This window comes from Balaenoptera physalus (assembly GCF_965194825.1).
Source record: "Balaenoptera physalus genome assembly, contig: HAP1_SCAFFOLD_1164, whole genome shotgun sequence".
In the NCBI taxonomy this organism is placed as follows: Eukaryota; Metazoa; Chordata; class Mammalia; order Artiodactyla; family Balaenopteridae; genus Balaenoptera; species Balaenoptera physalus.
In genome coordinates this window covers 434-17,574 of record NW_028125630.1, presented here as the reverse complement: position 1 = coordinate 17,574, position 17,141 = coordinate 434, and the positions used below count along the sequence as shown (strand labels likewise).

Genomic DNA, 17,141 nt, shown 5'->3' with positions numbered 1-17,141 from the left:
TAAATATAGAGATAAGGCCTTCTACCCTCAAACCCCTGGTTCTCCCCTTCTATGGTCCTCTGCTCTGCTCAAGTACCCCTTCACCTTTTTCCCTTAAAGAAGTTCCAGATATTAGGCCCATTTCCTCCTTTCATTTTCTTTAAATTAGGACATATTTCAGACCTCGACAAAGGTACAGAGAATGCTACACCAATGCAACCATCAGCCGTCATAAGAAACGTAAGCTTACAAATGAAATTGAAACCCAGTGTACCTCTCCCCAACTGAATTCTCCCTCTCTTTCCATACATTTAACCACTGTCTTAAATAAGTTTATTGTTCTCATACACACCTTTCTGCATACTACATATGTATGCATTACTCCTATGTATGCCTTTTACTACAAATACATGTACCTATAATCAATCTAATAACTTTTGCATGTCTTTAAACTTCATACGTGCATGGTATCATAATGCTTTTATCCTTTTGGAACTAGGTTTTTCCTTCATCTTTTTCTCCCTTCCACTACTGAATCTTTGCCCCTTGTTATAAGCTGAACTGTGTCCCCGCAAAAGATATGTTGAAGCCTTGACCCGCGGAACCTGTAAATGTGACCTTATTTGGAAATCGGGTATTTGCAGGTGTAATAAAGATCAGATGAGGTCATACTGGATTAGGGCGGGCCCTTAATCCAGTATGACTGGCGTCCTCATAAGAAGAGAAAGAACACAGAAACAGAGACACAGGGGAAAACACTATGTAAAGATGAAGAAAGAAATTGGAATCATGCATTTACAAGCCGAGTGATGCCAAGGATTGACAGCAGCCACCAGAAGCTAGGAGAGAGGCATGGAACAGATTCTCCCTCCGAGCCTCCAGAAGGAACCAACCCTGCCGACACTTTGGCCTCAGACTTCTGGCCTCCAGAACTGTCAGAGAATAAATTTCGGTTGTTTTAAGCCACCTGCTTTGTGGTAATTTGTTACGGTAACCCTAGGAAACTAACACATCCCTCCGGGAGCTCTTTGTGTCTCAGGCCCCTGAGAATTCTAGTGTCTTCCTCAGCCCAGATCTTACCATCCTGTTCAGTTTACCTGCAACAGTACCAAGTCAGTGAATTAAGGCTGGTCCTACCGTAGGTGTACTTAAACGTTTCCCCCATTGCCCTAAAGCAGTGGTTCTCAAACTTTAGTGTGCTTCAGTAGCACTTGGAGGACTTGTAAAACCCGATGGCTAGCAGCCTACCTTCAGAATATCCAATTCAGTAGGTCTGGAGCAGGCTCTGAGAATTTGCATTTCAAACAAGTTCCCAGCTGCGGCTGCTGCTGCTCCATGGCAGGCCAATAGCGCCATCTGGTCTCCAGGCAAGCTAGGTCATCCGTCAGGTCCTTTCAATAACATATACTAGAGGCTGGGCCACCATCTCTCTCGTCACACAACTTGTTTATAATCTAATATTTTAATTTATTTGAGGCTGCAATAAAAGGATTTGAAACAGGCTTACCAAATAGTTGAAAGAAATCCCTTTCAATGACAGTAAGGTGGGCCGAAAGAAACAGAACAAAGATACGTTGGAGTCAGTGTTATTTAGGTTAAAAAAAAACTGCAGCTTATTCATGTCAAACAAACTTTTATTTTCAACGTGAACAATACTATCAGATTTATCTGTAAAAGGTAAGAATAAAGTCAGATGTCAGTTAATATCCTTTTGGGATGCTGAACTTTGGAACAAAATTTGTATTGTGGGCTAATGAAAACTAGAATATCCGTGAAGAACAAATTCATCTTTTCTTTCGCCGTCCACTTCTTTTTATGCCTTCCAACTGTAGGATGGGATAAGAGTCAATTAACAATTGTACACCAATAACATGCAGCAGGGACTTTCTAAATATGAGTCAATACTATGTACATCTGTTGGCTCTCCAAGGAGAGAACAAAATGTTTTCTTCTTGTAACCCAGAGCCTTGGTTGTCAGGGTGCACATCATTTCACCACACCAACCTCATCTCTCTCTTGCCCACCACTATAAACGCTAGATTTTTTTCTTGAAAGGCCACTCTGCGATTTAAATGTCTTTCCACCTTAAGAGCCTATGCTCCTTACACAAATCATAAATCCCTTATAATCCCAGACCTTCAGTTTCCGTATCTGTAAAATGAGAATGAGGCTGTTATCAAACATCCACAGGTGTGAAAATTAAGAAAGAAAGAGCGTGATACTGAGAGAGAGAGAGAGAGAGATGAGACAGAGAAAGGAAAAGACGAATGGGTAGAGGAAGGAGAAACTAAGATTGAATTACCGACTCAGGGATAGCCAATAATCTTACTATGGCTAATTTTCTTTTCTTTTGAATAAAAAATCTCAATCGAACTAATATTTGTGAACTACTCATGAAATGCAGTCTTATGTGAAATCCTTAACTTTTTACTACTTTGTAAGGAGTCACTTTCTCAAAGGCATTGTTATTCCGAGAGACTCCATTTCTGTGGCCAGGGGATGAAGGTACAGCTAGTGCACAGCTTACTCGCTTTAGCTGCTTCTTCTGGTGACCATTCTCTAAAACTATAGGTCTCTATATTTTAGACCTCTAAAAACATATAGGTCTCTATTTCCAGGTCTGATAAATTTCCCATCTGTAGTAGTCTTAAAGCTACAGGACAAAGGACTTGCGGCTGCAAATGAAATACTTTTCAGAACACACTTCCTTCTATATCATCTAGAATACAAGTCCATTAGTAACATTAAACCGTTTTTCCAAAACTAAATTTCAACAATTTTTTCTTATTTACTTTACAAAAAAAATTAAAAACACGATAGATAGCTAGTGGGAAGCAGCTGCATAGCACAGGGAGATCAGCTCGGAGCTCTGTGACCACCTAGAGGGGTGGGATAGGGAGGATGGGAGGGAGACGCAAGACGGAGGAGATATGGCGATATAGGTATACGTATAGCTGATTGACTTTGTTATAAAGCAGAAACTAACACACCGCTGTAAAGCAATTATACTCCAATAAAGATGTTAAAAAATAAACCAAAAATAAATTAAGTATGTAAACAAAACAAAACAAAACATAAAGCTGTTAGTAACAGGTATATGTCAGGAATGGTTGCACTATACAATAATACCTGTATTCTCCAGAGCTGCCCTCTGCTGAGACCGTATCCACTTTGGGTCCTTCTTCTGCTTTTTCATTTCCATCCTCTTTCTCTTCCTCAGCATTTTCATACTGATGTGCACTCTCTTCTTTAGTGTCGAATGATACGGACTTTGGCATCACAAGGTGGTGGGAAGCATTTCCCGATTTAAAATCAGCAGCAGAACCTAGTTCTCTGCCCTCAGGAGGTTCTGGAGAAGAGAAATATGTCAAAAAATAAATAAATCAATCAATCAATAAATAAAAAGAAGAGCTGGCCATGTTCCTACTGGTTGATACAACACTTCCATGGGCCTCACACTTCTGCTGCTTGACAGTTTTCACAACATTTTCCCCCTCTTTCCAGTAGACCTCACAGACTGTGCTGCTGATTATTTCTGGCCCTTTGGAGAAGGGATCGAAATCATTTGATTCTCAGAGCATTTTTGTATGTTTCTGCCAGAACGTCACTGGAAAATGTTCACCCAATTTAAAGACAAGTTCTACCGCGAAGCTCACTGATTCCTCAACCACTGAAAAGTGCCCCTGTGCCATTTCATCATTTTCTCAGGTCATCCTACTGGGAATCTTTGCATTTGTAGAAGCCCGTCAACCAAAAGTGAGGTATGCCATTTGTTTGCCCCTAGGTTGGTAGAAAGCAGCATACTTTTTCTCAAGATCATAAAGGTCTTTAGAGAATTGGGCTTCTACTTGTGCATATCGTGCCTGAAGGTTTTTGAGAGCTTTGACCCGCTGCTTAACCGCCAGAGGCCAGCGCTGAGCGCGGCCTGCCTTTCAGGCCGATGCCCCAGCAGGGGCTGCGAGGGCCTGGGGACTGGGCCGCCCCTCGCCAGCCTCGGCCCCGTCGTCAGGTCCACACGCCCCAGCCTCCCAGGACTCGGAGGCATCAGCCAGGACCTCGTCCGCCCAGAACTCGGCCTCCGCCGCCGGTTCCTCTGCCTTCTGGGATGCCGCCCCCTCTGCAGGTTCCTGCGGCTCCCAGGGCGGGGTGCCCTCTGCCTGGTACTCGCCCCGCCAGACCTCACCTGCCTCTCGCAGGCCTTCCTGCTCCTGAGGAGGCGCGGCATCCTCTGCAGGGTCCGAGGGCCGTCGGGAGCGGCGCCTGACCATCACGCGGCCGGCGTGGGGCCCGACCAGGACACGGTCGTTGTAGTGGCTGTGGTGCACACGGCAATGGACCAGATCCCGGAACAGGGACTGAAACTGCGCCGTGGGGGGCCCGTGGCCCGCGACCACTCCCGCGCCCTCGAGCCCATTCTCGTCCTCCTCTTCTGTCTCTTCCTCCTCCTCGACCTCTTCCTCAGTTTCGTCTCCCTCTTCTGACTGATACTCATCCTCCTCCTGGTCCTCGATCTCTAATTCAAACTGTACCTCCTCCTCCTCCTCCTCCTCCTCCTCCACCAGCTCTACATCCCAGTCTTCTTCCACTGCGGCCTGGGCGGCCTCCTGCCCACCATCCTCCCCGTGAAGGGCTCTGGAGAGCCCCAGGGAGGCCAGAAGGGCCGCGGCCCCCTCGGCTCCATCCATCCCTCCCGAAGGGGATGCGCGGACCCCGAGGGGACTGGGGTCGCCACCCGCCCCGCCACCAGCTCCGGCCTGGCCACCTGGGATCGGCCCTCGCTCCTCTGTGGCAGACATGGCAGGAGGGACGCGCCACACACGGATCAGGCTGCAGTGAAGATCGCGGGGAAGATGGCGGCCGCCGGGCTGAGTATCGCTGAGGGAGGGGATGATGTTGGCAGCGGGGCCTCCGGCACGGGGTGGGGGTTGCAGAGAAGCCGGCTGCACAGGGGACAAGGGTCTGCCAAGATGCCTCTGGGGGCCCCGCCACGGGAAGGGCAGACCGCCGGCCTGTGGAGCGCCCCACCGAGACTGCGCCGAGGCCGCTGCGCACAGGGCGGGAAAGAGCCTGACTGGCTGGCGACGGGAGGCGGACCTTGGAAGGGTCAACCAAGGGCCACGTCCTCCAGCGCCGGCTCTAAGCTCATTTGCCAGCAGCCAAGGATTGACAGCACCGCCGTCCAATGAGTGACCAAGGTCTTCAGCTTCCCTGGAAGCCTTAAAGGCCCAGCTCACCCTGAGCCTCGGTGAGCCCACAGGAATCCCTTCCTTTTCATTCCACCACTGCAAGAGCAAAGCTACAGTGTCCCTATAGGGCGGCGCCCTGGGGTATGAGAACCTGCATGTGTTCCCCATTTGCCACCCTGGGGCAGCTCACGCTGACTGAGACACACTTAGTTCAAAAACGAGAGAGAGAGAAGGTGTATAGATCAAATCTCAGCAACGCTTAAAACCTCCCACAAGAGAGAGCAAGAGAATTTGGAGGTTTTAATGCTGTAAAAGCTACTTAGAAAAGGACATACAAAGTCGATATGGATGCAGTGAGAATGGAGAGTGGAGAGAAAGCAGTAAAGACAGGAGCCAGACAGTGTTTCATCAGGGCTCCCCAATTCATTTCCAGCCTCCAAGAAATGAAGACAGAGAGAGAGAGAGAGAAGAGAGAGACACAGAGACAGAGACAGAGACAGAGAGAGAAGAGAGAGACACAGAGACAGAGACAGAGACAGAGAGAGATACTTCTTTCAAAGACTGGGCTGAGCACATGCTCTGCACTGGAGTGTGTACATCCCCTGCCTCCCCAATTCATACGATGAAGCCCGTCCCCCACCCTACCCCGCCCCCAGGAGATGGTATTTGGAGACTGGGTCTTTGGTAGGTCATTCAGTTTCGGTAAGGTCAGGAGGCTGCGGTCCACACGTTGGGATTACTGCCCTTACAGGAAGAGACCATAGATGGTGCTCTCCGCCCACCACCCCAACGTGAAGCCACAGGAAGAAGGCGGCTATCTTCAAGCCAAAACGAGGGCCCTCACCAAGAACTCCACCATGCTGGCACCCTGACCTTGGGCTTCCTCGCCTCCAGAACTGTAGGAAATAAACCAATGTCTTGTTTAAGCCGCCCAGCCTATGGCATTTTATTAGGGCAGCCTGAGCAGACTAATACAGCACGGCACACGTTAACAGGACAGGCTTCCTAGAATGATTTCTCGGTCAACAGTCCGAGACTTTTTGTTGTACTCAGCCCCACTTAGCCGAGTGGTCAAGGGTAACGAATGCTTAAAACGAGGAAGAAATCGACAACTATTTTATGCTAATCCCACTTACTATTGTCGCTGGGCACAGAAGCAAGAGTGGGTGTTAGCTGTAACTTCACGTTCAGGAGAACATAAGCCATGTCCCTTACTTCCAGTAAGCACACCGCCTTGGGATCCAGGACATCTAATTTGACAGACCCTAACGTTTCACGGATGGGAAGCACACATTCTGCACTGCGCTCCTGGGAAGGTTGGCGAGAAGAGCTGTTGTTGCCATCCTGAGTCAGTATGGACCCCTACCCCAAGTTGGGTTCAAAGGTCAATCAAGACTGGTGACACCACACACACACACACACACACACACACACACACACACACACACACACACACTACCGAGACGCGATGCAAAGTGTATTCCTTACATGAGGAGGCTTCTGGGGGGAGAGCAGGGTAGCCTTTTCAAGCTGCTCCAAAAAAGACTTGAGAGAGTCAGGAAAGGACGAAATTGCTTTGGGAGTTCTACTGTGATTCGTGGATGGGGCCAGCATGACAGTTCCCTTGTGCTGGCAGTAGCTAGTGTAGTTTGACGCCCACTCCTCCTCCCCTCCACCCTACAACCGCGCCAAAGGAGAGAGTGTGGGGCATTGGGGAAGAGGGAGGGTTGACGTTTAAAAGCCCTCAGCAGTCAAACATCAAAGGATGCAGTCAGACGCTATACTACAATTCACCTCTGGCGTGTGACTGGCGACTGAAACGTGCCATTTTCCTGTAATGGAATTTGAACTTGTGGAAGTAAGCCACTCTGGAACTCTGAGTCCTGCAGCCTAAGGCCGGGTAGGGAGGCAAAAGGTCCACTGAATGCCGTTCAAGAGCCCAGCGTTGTGTATCCTGAGAAGTAAAATGCATGCCTCGGTCACCATCAATAAGGCCCGGAACTCCAAAGCCAAGAAGGAGGGTCTTGGCAAAGCCCTGCATAGTGGCTTTAGTATATATAGAGACACGTGTGACCTGGATTTATAATTTGGGAGTCTGTGGGCCAAGAGATTCCCAGGGCTCTTTACCCCAAAGGGGACAGTTTTACACAAGGAAACGTCGTTGCTGCCATGGGCCGGACCAGACAGCCAGACCGACGACAATGGCCTGATTGTCTATGAAAATGTGCAGACGGGGCTAACTGTTGGCCAGAGCATCCAGCGCTAAGGTGACTGACTGCCTGAAGTTCACTCACTTGTGCTGTCTTTTCGTTGAACAGTTTTATCTATGGTTATTGTATTGATTACTGACAGGGAAAGACTTTTCCTGACCTTTTCCTATTTATTTTCCACATGCCAGCCTTTTTTTGTTCCTTCACTCCTCAATTACTGTATTTTTCTGTTATTAATTTCATTTTGCTAGTGTACAAAGTGATTCTTTATCACTCCTTTCTCTGTACCTTTTTTAGTTTTTTTATAGTGCTGGAGCTTTTTGTGGGGGCAGTGTCGGTGGTTACACTGGGAGTTACAATTAATATCTTAACTTTATAATAATCAAGTTTGTATTAATACGGAGATAGTTGCAATAGTATTCAAAACCTCTGCTTTTCCCCAGCTCTGCCACATTTCTTTATTTAATTATGGTGACACATGGCATGTTTGTATATTTGGTGCCCATTAACAGAGATTTATAGTTAATGCTTTATACATTTGTATTTTCAATCATATATGAGAACAAAAAGAGGAGATACAAACCAAAAGTGCAGCAATACTGGCTTTTGCGTTTACCTGTGTAGTTACCTTGGCCTTTGTGGTTTATTTCTTCATATTGCTTCAGATAGGTGCCCAGCATTATTTCAATTCAGCCTGAAGGACTCCTTTTAGTACTTTCTGTAGGGCAAGCTTACTAGCTATGTACTCTCTCAGTTTTTGTTTGTCTTGGAATGTCTTTAACTCCCCTTCGTTTTCCCCACATATAGAATTCTTGGTTGAAAGGGTATTTTTGTTCATTTGTTCTACGCTTTTAATATGTCATTCCAATGCCAGCTGTCCTCTATGGTTTCTGTAGAGAAATGGGCACAAATCTTACTGAGGATTACTTGTAGGTGAGGAGTTGTTTCTATTGCTGTTTTCAAGGTTCACTCTTTGTCTTTGACTTTTGATAACTTGATCATGGTGTGCCTAGGTGGGGATCTCTGATTTTATCCTGCTTGGAGTTTGTGGAACTTCTTGGGTGTGTAGATTCATGTCTTTACTCCGAGTTTGGAGGTTTTCAGGCATCATTTCTTCAATGATTTCCTACCCCTTTCTCTCTCTCCTCTGCCTCTGCAACTGTCATTATGTGTACATTGGTGAGCTTGCTGATGCACATGTCTCATAGGCTGTGCTCATTATTCTTCATTCTTTGCTTTTCTGCTCCTCTTTTCCTTTCCAGAGACTGGATATTTCAACTAACCTTTTAAAACTCGCTGATTCTTTTTCTCCTGGTCAAATTTGCTGTTGGACATCTTTTATTAATTTTTCATTTCACTTACTGTGCTTTGCAGCTGAAGAACTTTTATTTTGTCCCTATTTATAATATCTGTCTCTTTGTGATACATCTTTCTCATTGTTTCCTAGTTCTTTGATCATTGTTTCCTTTCGCTCATTGAGTTTATTGAAGACAGTTGACTTAAAATGTATTCTTCTAGTAACCCAAATCCTATGCTTTACCTCTGACAGTTTAGAGTAATTAATTTTTTCCATGTGAACAGGACACACATTCCTCCCATCCCCTCCAACTTTATGGAAGTATAATTTACAAATAAAATTTCTATATTCACGGTGAACAGTGTGATGCTTGATGTATGTATACATTGTTAAATGATTACCACGGTGAAACCGATTAATACATCTATCACCTCACATAGCTAAAGGTTTTTTGGGGGTGGTGTGTGGGATAAAACTAAGATCTACCATCTCAGCAAGTCTCCAGCATACCACACAATATCTTAAATTATATCAGCATGCCGTACATTAGATCCCTAGAATGTATTTATCTTATAACTGATCATTTGTACCCTTTGATGAACCACCCCCCAAATAACAAACCTAAACCTGGAGGCATCATGCTTCCTGATTTCATTATTTTACAAAGGTATAGTAATCAAAACAGCATGGTATTGGCATAAGAACAGATGTATACATAGACCAACGGAACAAAATATAGAGCCCAGAAATAAACCCTCACATTTACGCTCAACTATTTGACAAGAACACACAACGAGGACAGGAGAGTCTCTTCAATAAATGGTGCTGGGAAAACTGGATATCCACATGCAAAGATACTATATTGGACCCTTATCTTACACCATACCCCAAAATGAACTCCAAATGGATTAAAGACTTAAACGTAAGGCCTGAATCTGTAAAACTCCTAGAGGAAAACACAGGGGTAAGCTCCTTGACATAGGTTATGGCAATGTTTTTTTTTTGAATTGACACCAAAACAAAGGCAACAAATACAAAAATAAACAAGTGGACTACATCAAACTAAAAAGCTTCTGCACAGCAAAGGAAACAATCAACAAAAGGAAAAGGCAACTGACCTATGAAGCAGAAGAAAATATTTGCAAATCATGTTATCTGTTGAGGGGATAATATGCAAAATATATAAGGAATTCAATCAACTCAACAGCAAAAAAAAAAAAAAAAACACAAAACCAACAAATAATTAATAAAAGGGCACACGGTCCAAATATACATTTTTCCAAAGAAGACATACAACTGGCTAATAGGTATATGAAAACGTGTTCAAGATAACTAACCATCAGGAAAATGCAAATCAAAGCTGTAATTAAGACATTACACCTATTAGGATGGCTATTATCAAAAGGACAAGAGATAGCAAGTGTTGGCAAGAGTGTGGTAAAAAAGGAACCCTCGTGCCCTGTTGGTGGGAAAGTAAAATGGTGCAGCCACTATGGACAACTGTATGGAGGTTCCTCAAAAGATTGAAAATAGAACTAGCAGATCAGCCAGCAATCCCACTCCTGAAAACAGATCCAAAGGAGGTGCTTTCTGCTCTGCTCTCTTATGCTCATTGCAGCATTATTCACAATAGCCAAGGAATGGAGACAACCTAAGTGTTTTGGGCAGATGAAAGGATCAAGAACATATCATATATATATATAAAAGACATATAAAAGAATTCTTCTTAAGAATTCATCTGAGGGCTTCCCTGATGGCACAGTGGTTAAGAATCCACCTGCCAACGCAGGGGACATGGGTTCGAGCCCTGGTCCAGGAAGATCCCACATGCTGCGGAGCAACTAAGCCTGCGCGCCACAACTGCTGAGCCTGCGCTCTAGAGCCTGCGAGCCGCAACTACTGAGCCCGTGTGCTACAACTACTGAACCCCGTGCGTCTAGAGCCCATGCTGCGCAACAAGAGAAGCCACCGCAATGAGATGCCCACGCACCGCAACGAAGAGTAGTCCCCGCTCGCCGCAACTAGAGAAAGTCCATGCACAGCAACGAAGACCCAATGCAGCCAAAAATAATAAATAAATAAAAACAAAATAAATAACTTAAAAAAATTCATTTGAAAGACTATTCTTACCTTTAGTGGGGTGATACAGAGAGGAACAGGAACAGAGAGAAGACATAGTAGATTCTCCTTCCTTCAGACCTCTTGTCTCTCTCAGGAAATCTCTACAGGCCCAGCTTAATAGTGAGCCAGCTGGAAAGGCAAAATAGGGTTGGCAGAGACCCAGAAACTTAGAACAGGTTATAGAATTTTGAGTGTGTCGTATGTGGGATAATAATTTCTGTCGGGAATGTGGGAGCATGTTCATATGTGGGACCAGGTACTCTGGGGACTTAACACGTAAGTATATTTACATATTGAGTATGACTGTGTGTGTGATCAAGTTCATACGTGTGACTGTTGATGAGCATCAGCACGTGTTTGTGAGTACATGTGAGATTGTCTCTGTGCGAGAGTAAATTTGTTTGACGTTAAGAGTGAATAAATATATACGCATGTCCTTATCTGAGGGTGTTCATCTGTGGGTGACTGTGTGAGCGTGTTCATGTGTATGAGGTATTGAGTGTGTTTGTAGGTGAATAAATGTGTAAAGACATTCACAGATGATTGACTGCCAGCAGCATGATAAAGTGAGAGCATATCTGTGTGTGAGTGAATATGTGGGTATTTTTGCTTGTGAGCAGGCAAATGTGCGTGCATAAGTGAATATGTGGGTGTGTCCATGTAAGCAAATACAAGTGTGCCAGTGTGTAAGACTGTTGACTGTGTGAGCCCATTAACATCAAGTATGCCATTGTGTGGGAGTGAATGTGTCAGTGTGTTGATGCCTGTGAAGGAACGTGAGTGATCTTGTGTATGCGATCATATTCATGTGTGCAAGTGAATTCATAAGCACTGTCATGTATGTGAACATGGTATTTCAAATATATCTGGGTGCCTGAACATGTAGATACATGTTCGTATACCAGGGTATCTACAAGTGCTAGTAAACCTGTGAGTGAGTGTGTGAGCATGTGCATGTGAATCTTTAAGCTCGTTTGATTGCGTAAGCTTGTTAATGTTTGATTACATTTGAATGAGTGAACATGTGAGTGTGTATGAAGTTATCTGAGTGTATCCATATGCATGAGTGAAGGTGTGAACTTCATGGTGTGTGAGCATGTTTGTGGGTAAGTGAATATGTGAGCATGCCTGTTTGTGAGTTGTGTTCAATGTGTGCATGTGAGTGAATGTGTGAGTCTTACATGTGAGCATACTTGAGTGTGCGTGTGTGTGTGAGCGAATGTGTGGGCATCTTCATTCTATTGAGTGAATATGTGACCAAATTTGTGTGAATAAATGACTGTGTAAGCAGAATGTGCTTAAATTTGCCATCTTATACATTGCTGTGACTAAGGCAACATGCAGGTTTGTTTTGGTGGGCAATTGTATGTATGTGCTTTCTAGCTCAGAGTGGTGTTATTGTTGCTTGAGTTTCCTGCCAACTACTAGTAACAAACAGCCGGGTGGGCCAAGTGATCTCAAAAACAGATTGTACATTTGGCCCATTTCTTTCCCTGTTTATCACAAGGCTGCTGTACTTCAGTGCAGGACTACCTGTTCCACTGCTTCCATTCTAGGGGAAATTTTTCTTGGGCAGCTGTTTGTATAGCTTTAACAGCCTCAGAGAGGTGGCCTCTTGGGAGGTGGTCATGTAACGATACCAATAGATTTCCTCCCAGATTACCTTTGCTACTGGGCTTCTCATTATTGGTCTGTAAGATGTGATGTGTATGTTTTAAGATCCCCCAGAAGAGTAACATTGGGATGCAATTTCCCTCAAGTCTTTCCCAAGTGCTTACTAACGATGGTCTTGGTAAACCTGACAAATTTTGTAATTGTTATAAGCAAATAGCTGTCAATTTGGATGGAAAAACTCCCACGTAGAGACTGGTTAGATTTCTCCATGGGATCAAATATGTTTTCATGAGAACTGTCTTTGCTGTCACACCCAAAAGCTATGATTGGTTACTGTGGGCAGCAAGTGTTGCAGCTGTTGAAGAACCCAGTCCCACTGAGTGTGATGTAAATCTTGAAGTTGGTATTGTAAGAAGGTTAGGTTAGGAAAGAATTCCCAAACTGGATGAAGCTCCTGACTTTTTAGGCATGCCTTGTCCTGGGTATTATGTTGTATACATTCCTTTCCGTGTGTGTGTGTGTGTGTGTGTGTGTGTGTGTGTGTGTGTGTGTGTGTGTGTGTGTGTGTGTGTAAAATATGACTTCCCAACCGGGGGAAAATTCATGATAACTTGCCCTTGGTCACTTAATTTCTTTTAGTGCAAACTTCAATACATGGGACTTGTACTAGAGAGAGAGAAATCGTTATAACTACTAAGAAAAGAGACCAATCGTTGTTAAGGTATACGTTTTTGGCAGCGTTTACACGCATCATTATGCCAGGGATTAGTAAGAGCTATAATTTTATCTAATTGTAACCCCATAGAGTTTGTCGGTATGGCTCTGCATTACAGCATTTTTAATATGATTACACTGATCACAAGCATGCTGGCTGTACTACTGGGTGCATACTATCCCTGGGCACGCCTTAAATAAGACTCAAGAGACAGTGGCTCTATTTGGTTAATGGCACTACTTCATAACATTGGGTTTCTTCTGATTTCAGGTGAAAGTTGGCCCTGAGGGTTTAGAAGGCATCTACGAGTCATAAGTGTTATCTAAAGAGTCTAGCTTTTAGCCAGGATGGGTGTTGCTAGTAGTAGAAGAGACATGAGAAGGTCGCTAGCCTCAGTGTTGGTATCTGTGGTCATGTCAGTAGGACTGACCGACCTGAATAGCCAACAGCGTGGCTCCCATTGTCCCCAATCTGACCTATGTTGTAAGACTCCCTGTTGTGTGCATGTGGTATACTGTTTCCAACAGACCCTGTCAACAGTAGTGTGTGGATTACTAGGGCTGGGTGAACCACCAATAGACATACAGCCAACACTGGCAAGGGCAGTAACTCCTCAGGTAAGAAGGGGCATACAAACAGGGTAGGGATTAAGGTTGGAGGTCACCTGTAGCCATCAGTAGGGGACCTGATTGTCCCTGGGTATTGTTCACATGGGGTTACCTGGTCTGGGAGAGGTTTCGTTCCACCTCCTGGGCTCCACAGTGCCTTTACTGGAGCAAAGTACATGGATGGCAGATAAGGACACCTCTTTCTCCAGAAATTGGCGGGTAGTTTGCTTGGCTTATACTGGATGACGAATGAACACAGGCTAAGGATGGTTTCAGAATCACTGGTCCACGTCAGGTTCTCATCAGGATCAAGAAGGAAGTGGCTAAGCTCCGGGTTTTCTATGAGGGAGAAAGGAAAGATGAAAGTACCAGGTGAAAGTTTCTTTTCGGTGCATGGCAACGCCTGGGCTCCCATGTCTGTGAAAACTGACAACTGGGTTGTGTCTGCTGTGGATGTGTACACCAGCAGAGACAGAAATGTCTCTGCTGGTGGTCTCGTCATTTGTTGTGAATTTAAATATGGTGTAGCTATGCCAGAGGGGTAGGAACTTAATATAATCTGGACCGTGGGCAGTATTTCTGACCACTTGAAGGACCACTGCCCTCCAAGTTCTCTCAACAGCCCTTGATTTAAAAGTTCATCATGGGGCTTCCCTGGTGGCGCAGTGGTTGAGAGCCTGCCTGCCAATGCAGGGGACACGGGTTCGAGCCCTGGTCTGGGAAGATCCCACATGCCGCGGAGCAACTAGGCCCGTGCGCCACAACTACTGAGCCTGCGTGTCTGAAGCTTCTGCTCCGCAAACAAGAGAGGCCGCGACAGTGAGAGGCCCACGCACCGCGATGAAGAGCGGCCCCCGCTCGCCGCAACTAGAGAAAGCCCTCGCACAGAAACGAAGACCCAACACAGCCAAAAAAATAAAAATAAATTAATTAATTAATTAATTAAAAGCTTAAAAAAAAAAACCAAAACCCCTATCATCTGGGACCCAAATCGATTTCCATAATCATATGTTGCTACGCGGTCATTTAAAAAAAAAAGTTCATTATGTCTTTCCAGGATCCCTGCTACTGGAAGATGATAGGATAGGTGACAAACCCAAGCAATGTTTTCTTGTAATGCCCATTGCTGGTTTGCTTTACAGTGATGTGGGAACCTTGGTCTGACGGTATAACTTGTGCGGCAGTCCCAAGGGCTGTAAAAGCTATTTTGTCAAGCCCTCAATAATATGAGGAGAGGCCTGTGCCTTGCATGGATACACTAATGGAAGGCCTGTATAGAAGGCCGGGAGGTTACGGTAAATTAACTTCAGTGGCAGGGTATGTGGTGATTTTCTCATGGAGTTGCAGCACTCTAGTAGGGCCAGGTTTAGCTCAATCCAGTAGATCCCATTATCATTTGAGTAGAGGCCTCAGTTGCTCTGCGGGGAGCTTCTGCTATTACCCAGGACATAACAGGAATCTCAATCCACAGCGTAACTGGCTCTGCTCCAGTAAAGCCTTCAGTTTCAGTAAGGGCTCAGTGTACCTCCACAAGTTGCCTCTCCACTGGCCAATACCTTGGGACTGAGTCTGGGAGTCACGTGTGCCAAAAGCCCACGGACATTTGGTCCAGTGGCTCCCGTAAGTGAACGTTAGGGTGGCCGGAACTTCCAATTGTAAGTCCTGCCCTCAGAGCACTAGTGGGAGAGCTGAAATGATAGCCTTCTTTAGTTTACCTAGTGCCTGTGGTGGCTCAGGTCCCCACTGAAAAGCGGAGGTCCTATGGGGGGCTCCATAGATGGGCGCCAGCAAATATTTGAGGTTGGCACCAGAATCCAAGCATGCCTACCAAATGTTGGGCCTCCTTTACCAATCTGGGAGGCTGGCTGGAGCACTAGGAGCTTTTCCTTTACCCAGTTGGGACTAGTTTACCCTTTTGAGTTTCAAACATAGCCCAGAAATTTAACAAACTAGGAGGTGCCTTGTACCTTATGGCGGGCAATTGCCCATCCCCTCTCAGGGAGGTGTTCACTCACAGTTGTGATGGTGTGTGACACAGAGTCTTGGCCAGGTCCAGTGACGAGGATGTCGTCGACACAATGCCAGAGCTGAGTCTCTGCAGGACGTGGCTCGTGCCGAGCAGGCATCTAGGTCCCGACTGCAAATCCCATGGGCAATCACGGGCGCATTCATGTACCCCACAGGTCACTGGGAAAAAGGTGTACTGTTGATCCTCAAAGGGGAAGGCAAATTGTGATATTTAACAAAGAGAACATGTGAGCCCAGTCTATGACTCTGAACCATTTACCAGGGTTATTCTGAATGTCATTCATTAAGGGAACAATATATAGTAGAGGGGCTCTAATACAGGGAGCAGCCTTGTTTAACTCTCTCTAGTCTACAGATAGCCTGTACTCATTAGTAGTGGCTTTAAGCACAGGCCATACCACCGAACTCAAAGGTGGGAATCCATATCCTTTCTTTAAGTAAGTCAGCTAGGACAGGCCATAATCCTTCAGTGCTTTCCTTTTAGTCAGTACCTCTTACACGGGTAGAGGAAGGTGAACTGGCCAGTGCCCACCAGTGGCATCAAAACCTTAGGCTTGTTTCACGAGGTCACCTGCTGACTGAGGAAGCCCATTCCAATAAAGGGAAAAGAGTCTCAGAGAACGACCAGCACAGAAGCGTCTTTTAGCAAAACTAAGCCCATATTAAAAGCTAAGCAGATGGGACTTCCCTGGCGGCCCAGCGGTCGACTCTGCACGTCCACTGCGGGGGCCGTGGGTTCGATCCCTGGCTGGGGAACTAAAATCCCGCATGCCACACAAAAAGTTAAAAGAAAAAGCTAAGCAGATAATTATCCCTTCAATTAATTCTCCTCCAAAGCCCGTCATCTCCTGGTGGGGGGGTGGGGGGGCGGGACTTTAAAGTATGAGTGCTTCCTGGGATTAGGGAGCTTTGGACACCTGTGTCCACCAGAGCCAGCCAGTGTTGTTAATATTTTACAGTTTACGTAGTAAAAGGGCTACTGTCGGCCAGAAGAGGCCTGCTTTGAGACCAATGGGTCCTGATGTGGGAGCAGGTCCTTGCCACTGGCAGAGGTCAGGGGCAGACGTGGAAGGTAAGCTTGTCTCTGAAGGAAAAGCCTGGCCAGGTAGCAATCTAACTTTAGTAAATATTTTAATTGCTCCACAGATTTACCAGAGATCATCTAATATCTCTGGGCTCCTTGTTCCTTAGGGTCCAATACAACCAACCTCTCTTGTTCATTTCAGGGTTCACGCTTAAGAGTGGCCTGGTTTTAAGTGGTTTATTTGACCGAGGAAGGGGGCAATCCCTCTATGGGTAGTAATTTTGATTTAGGCCAGGTGGGGTATTGTTAACAGGCAGCACTTGACTTTGAGTTTGTCTTTCATGAGTTTCTGTTAAATC

General features: G+C 45.6%; 2 long non-coding RNA genes across 2 annotated transcripts; both read right to left on the bottom strand.

The window, feature by feature from the left end:
* Window positions 1-1,014: 1,014 nt before the first annotated feature.
* LOC309653790 lies at window positions 1,015-10,880 on the bottom strand. The gene is made up of 3 exons (XR_014259487.1): window positions 10,803-10,880; window positions 3,109-3,328; window positions 1,015-1,805 (listed from the first exon to the last, which is right to left on the bottom strand). It is a non-coding gene; the product is annotated as an uncharacterized lncRNA (long non-coding RNA).
* Window positions 10,881-10,900: 20 nt separating this feature from the next.
* Window positions 10,901-16,387, bottom strand: LOC309653789. The gene is made up of 3 exons (XR_014259486.1): window positions 15,746-16,387; window positions 13,843-14,069; window positions 10,901-10,922 (listed from the first exon to the last, which is right to left on the bottom strand). It is a non-coding gene; the product is annotated as an uncharacterized lncRNA (long non-coding RNA).
* Window positions 16,388-17,141: the final 754 nt, after the last annotated feature.